The sequence below is a fragment of the Vicugna pacos genome, chromosome 7, assembly GCF_048564905.1.
Source record: "Vicugna pacos chromosome 7, VicPac4, whole genome shotgun sequence".
Lineage (NCBI taxonomy): Eukaryota > Metazoa > Chordata > Mammalia > Artiodactyla > Camelidae > Vicugna > Vicugna pacos.
In genome coordinates this window covers 40,420,900-40,426,899 of record NC_132993.1, presented here as the reverse complement: position 1 = coordinate 40,426,899, position 6,000 = coordinate 40,420,900, and positions in this window count along the sequence as shown.

Genomic DNA, 6,000 nt, shown 5'->3' with positions numbered 1-6,000 from the left:
ATTGGGGTCAGCCAAATGGTCAGACAGAGATGCTATGAGGCCTCAAAGGGGCTAGTGGCCCATAACTCTGGCCCGAGTCCCAGCATCACTGTCCATCTCTAAAGCTCAAGGGGGCTCCAAGAGGGCCTGAATGAAAGGGTGTGGGTGGCTTAGGGCAGCCATTTGCGACTTGGCCTTAAGAACCCTGGTACCTTTTGGGGATTTGATAGAAGAAGGGAGGGCTCTCTCCCTTTTGGGGTTCCCAGGCTAGTCCTCAGTGTCTTTGGAACCAAAGCCAAGAGCTGGTCTGGAAAAGCACTGGAGGGCCTGGTGCCAGGGGCCCCCACCCATGGCCTGACGCAGCCATGTGCTGACCCATTAGGATTTTTCCATCATTCTTGGAGGTTACACCTTCGCTGGTCAGGAGCCTCTCAAGGAGGTGGATAGTGATTAATGTTTTATGGACGAGCTGCTGGGCATGACGCCTTGTTTTCTTTAGGTTTAGAATACAATGAGGACGATGAGTGGAATTCGCTGTGAGCTGGGGACCAGGGAGGGGCCATTCTTGGGGACCGAGGATCCACAGGTGGTGATGTTTACTGTCCTTGGTGCCCCAAAAAGGGCAATTCTGGAGGTAGGGAAGGCAGATGAGGGCCATACCAACAGGGCCATCATCCCCAGCCCTCAAGGGACGGTTCCCACCAACACCTCAGGCCCTGGTGTGGAGAGAGGCCACTGATGAAGGATGCCCAGAAATTTTAATGAGCTTGTCTTGCTTAGAGGACTGTACTTCACCAATAAATCATATCCTCAGTCTATAGGATTGTGCTTATTTTTCTGTTTCTTTTTTTTTTCTTCCAGTGTTTTGATGGGGAATGGGGTGAGGGCAGCACTGATCTTCAACCATGCAGGTTAGGATGACCTTACCGATTCCTAAACATTAAAATACCTCCATCTACTTTGATCTCTTTGAGTACCTCCCTGCGCTCACCTGGCTCCACCCCGCCTGCCGAGAGCTGTCTGGTCTCAGGCTACCCTGGTCTTTCTCTAGTCTCTAGCTTCCACTGGACTGCTCCACAGTACAGCGCTTAAAGCGTTAACCTGCATCAGCAGGGGGCCTCCAGGGGCCTGTCCAGGCAGCACAACCTTTGTGGGATAGTTCTGGTGGATGGTGCCCTTGCCAAATGGGACATAAATTCATATATTTTGTCTATCACCTCTAGATGGAAAATAATGCATTCAATTTATATATACATATATACATATATGTATATACGTATAGAGAGAGAGAGAAAGAGTAAAAGAGGTGTCTATCCAGAAAGGTACAAATTAGAAACTGTGTGTGTATGTGTGTGTGTGCCAGAGGGAGAACTTTCTCTTGCAATACTATATTTGGAGTCATCCTCTGATCTTTCTTAAGAACCTTCACGGTGATTCTCACTCATGGGAGAGTCAGGTTCAGCTTTGGGTAGGTACACAGACCCAGTGCTCTGCCAGAGCTGGCAGCCTCGCCTAGGACCAACCCCTGCCACACAGTCAAATGCTGGAGACATGTCTTCTGCCCAAAGTCCTGTTTCCTAAGAGATGTCACCACCAGGTGGTATGCTCAGTAAGCCCGAAGCCAGCCTGCCCTTCATGGAGAATATGAGTCCGGTTGAGCCGGCCTGGCTGTGTTCACTAAGGGGAAGCTGGCCTACACTTTTCAACAAACTACTACGTAAGCCAATAGAACTATCACTTGTAGGGAAAAAAGTATTGTCTTTGGGGAAAAAAAAAAAAAGGAATGCAGGGAGGGTGAGAGAGAGAGACTCAGTGAATTCAACCAATGAGTCAAATCCAAAGGAAGCCCATCCAAAGAAATAATAAAGATGAAAAAGTTCTCTAGGGTGGGATCCCACCGTGGACAGCAGTCTTGAACATTCTGAAAGTGGCTAATATATCCTTGACACCTTATTTAACGTGAGTTTAGTTTTTTAAACTTAGCTTATATTTTTCATAATGCAACTTAATTTTAAATAACTTATGCCTTTAACGAACCCAAATAGAAAACGCAAACACCTAAACCATAAAACCAATAAAGTTAATTTTAATGATCTAAGCTTAACGTTGACGGCGGAGGGGGCTCCCGTGTCACGCTAGGTGTTAATGTATTTTGATCACCACTGTGGTGGGTGTGGGGGGGGGTGGGAAGGGTGATGTCTGGCCCATAAAGTAGGGATCAGTGGTGTCTGGGGTGATGATGGAGCCTCCTACAGCATCTTCTGGCTTGTGAAGGTTACTGCCTGCCACTTGGTGACGTGACCAGCTCACAACTTTTTGGTTATTTGTTTGAACTCCAAGGAAACCTTTAAATCGAGCTTGAGGTTTCGAATGTGAGGAAGGCATGTTCCTCCGAGCACAGAGTGGTCAGGCATCTGCTGAGTTCCAGGCAGTCCGTGTCGATCTGCCCACTGGGAAAAGCAAGTTCCTGGGAGTCTTCGGAGACCAGGCCCCCCTCTCTCCGTCACCAAATCGAGTCTTCTTGGTTGGGCAGATTACACGTGAGGGGGTTGTGTTTTTATTTCTTTGGTCAGTGAGAATTTTTTTCAGTGAGAAATACATTAAAAATTATACATTGGATGAAAATGCTGGCAACCTCTATTTTCAAGCATCATGCTTCCTCAGCTGACATTCCTTGTGAGTCAGGCACTGGGAGGTGAGTTCCATGTTTAAGAAGATGTAGTGAGGATGAAGCTGGTTGCGTGTTTTCATCAAATCATTGACCGAGGCTGGTCTGGGAGGCAGCCTTTCCTGAGGTCAGAGGGCACACGGTCCCTCAATGTCCACAAGACATCTGGCACCTGCCAACTGCCAAGAACACACTTACAATGCTGAAACAAGTATTCACGACTTCCCGTTCCAGCGATCTGTGCGTTCACCCCCATTCCTGGGTCTCAGCAGCAAAGACGGGCACACGGAAATTTCCCCATCTCCCTGTCTCCTGCCTCCCTTTCCCCCCTCTCTCCTCCTCTCCGCTTCCATCCTGCTCCACACCCTGTGAGAGAATTCCTGGGCTCCAGGGAGAGCAGGGCTCTGCTGAACTGTTCGTGAAGTTCTGGGAGTCACCGATGCGCCCGAATTGTGACTGACGAGCCGGAGGCGTCTTCCACCCGAGACGAACTCCAAGAATTTCCGCTGCTGTGGCACTGACCTCCCGGCCTGGGAGGACCCGTGGCATCTGCCTCCAGGAATGTGGGGCCTAGAGACAGCAGGCCGAGCAATGCCTCCACGGGGACCAAAGCTCCAGTTCCAGAAAACCCTGAGGGCTCCTAGCTCCCTGCCTGTTTCCCTCCTTCTCCCCGTGAAGCCATCTCGGGCTGTTCTCGAGATTTTCTGGAGGGAAAATCCTGGACAGTTAGATCGGAAACAGAATTTAGCAGCCAGGGGGATTTTACCAGCAATGCCATCTGTGTGCCCAGGTGAGACCTGAGTGAATGGGCTTAGGTGGGTCACCTGTCCTCTGTGGTCCTTGCAGAGTGAGAGCCCCAGCAATTAGAGCTGTTGACTTTTTTAAATTAAAAAAAAATTTCCTTGTTTTATTGGGGTTTTTTTGGGGGGATGATTAAGTTTGTTTGTTTGTTTATTGGAGGTACTGGGGGTTGAACCCACGACCTCGTGCATGCTAAGCACACACTCTACCACTGATCTGCAGAGATGGGTATGGGCTGGGGTGTGAATGCCAAGACCCCAAGGCCAGCTCCCCCCACCTCTGCCCCCACTTACCTCTGTTGACTGGTTTTTGAAGATGCTGCAGTAATTTTGAAAACCACATCACCCTCCGGGGAACTCATCATAGTAGAGGCTCTGACAAGTCCTGCAATAAAAATCTCAATTTTTTAAGCCAGTGTTCATCAAACTTACCTGTCCGCATAACTCTCTTTTGGAAGTAATTCATATTCCTGCTTTGGAGAACTGGTTTTCTACAGAGCACATATTGTCAGTGTTGGCTGAGGGCCTCTCAGCTTTCAGAGTCCCCTCTTTAAGACTGACTCTTGAGGGGAAGGTATAGATCACTGGTAGAATGTGTGCTTACCATGCACGGGGTCCTGGGTTCAATCCTCACTACCTCTATCAAATAAACAAACAAACAAACCTAATTACCTCCTTAACCCCCCCCAAAAACCCACTGACTTCCTCTGAGCTCATCACTGATTAATCCCCACCCTGCCCTGTCCTCAGGAGCTTGTAGGGGGGCCAGTGACAGGTCCCTGGTGCGCCCAGTGAAGGCCTCCAGGAAAGAAGCCTCCATGAATCATTGACTGGCCTTCCATTGTGCTGGAACCAGCTGGGGCTGGTGTCGTGCCAAGCTCCTGGGGCTGTGGGCAAAGGTGGCGCAGGCTGGGGGGGGCCCAAGCTGAGCCAAGTCTCATCCAGAGCCTCGGAAAAGCCGTACAATGGGGACTGAATTTGAGAGTCCAGGAAGCCCCTCTCAGGTCTAGGGTTTTGCTCAAAGGCCTTTCAAAACCTCACGCTTGGAGGTCTCTCCACATGAGCTGGCCTTGGGGTCTTGGCATTCACACCCCAGCCCATACCTACCTCTGCAGCTCTGTCCCGAGGCCCCCTGGGCTCTGCGCTTGCTGTCGGGGACACACAGAGGGACAGTGGCCTGGAGTCTGTCCTTGGAAGCTCCAGGATGCTTTGGGAGACCTGACATCGCCCACAGCCAGGATTAGGGCTGTCCAGCTCTGGTAGGTGCACGACCATCCTGAACAAGGGAACTGGCTGCACCTGCTGCCTGAACTCCCCATTCACCTGTGTCTCTGCTGTGCTGGGGGACCCGGGGCGCCCCTCCCCCAGCTGAGTTTTCCTAGAGCCCAGTGCTGGACAGAAGATGGGTCATGGCAGACTCTCACGGAGGCTGGTCTCTGACACCATCGTCCCCACCCATCTCTGTCCTGGATGCTGGTGCTGGGGGCCCAGCCCCAGCCCCCATGCCTGAGGGAGGAGGCGGCGGCCTGGGAAGCACTCACAGGCCTGGCCCTCGTTCTGCACACACTGAGGCTTCCTTGGGTGCAAACACCATCCTCGCTCCCCAGCCCCACTCATGGGGAAGCCAGAGAGGCCCCTTCCCAGGGCTTAGCGTGCCCAGGGAGACTAGTTCCCAAAGCCCTGCTTGGCGCCCCATCGCCCCTATCCTCTTCCCGTTGGCCGCTAATCTTTGTGGGCTCTACAAGGCAGGTTCCGGGGCTAATGAATTGAGGAAGGAGTCAGGAAGGGGGTGAGTGGGGCTCCTTGTCAGGCCAGACTGGGAGTAGAAGCTGCCTGTTAGCTTGGGTGTCCTGGGATAGCCGTGTCTACATGTGGGGACCGTGGGGACCGGGAGCGAAGATGCTAGGAAGCTGAGAGGGCTGGGGAGATCGAGAGTTGACCAAACCCCCGACACCTACACCCCCTGCCCCATTATAGAGCTAGGAAAACTGAGGCCTGAGAGAAGGACGTTCCCAAATTCACCTGCGAGCTCCATCCTAGCTGGGACTAGAGCGAGCAGTATGTCCTAGCTCAGACCGCTGCCCGAGCTCGCCCTGGCCCTCATCTTTGGTTGCCTCCCACTGAGGCCGTTTCTCGTCTTGGCCTTTCATTGTCCCTATGGGGCCGCCCAAACCCATCTCTGCAAAGGCCTTAACAGCCCACAGATCTGCCCTGAGCACAGTGGTGCCTTGCATGGTTGCCAGGCTCACCTGGCTCCCTGCTCTGGTCTCAGCCCTCTCAGCGTGCCCACCTGCGCACCTTTGCCCGTTACAGGGGTGAGGGAGGCCCTCGCCGAACCAAAGAGAAAAGAGGAAAGGATGGGGACACGGGCCTTGCAGGCTGGACCTCAAGGGAAACCAGCTGTGCTATTTTTCCAGGCACCACGTGAAGGAGCCACAGAGCAGGCAGAGAAGAGGGGAGCACAGGCCGGAGGAGCTGCCGGGGAGGAGGCTGGCGTAGGGTGCTCTGAGCTGACGCCTTAGGCTCCAGGCTCTTGGGTCTACGAATTTCAAG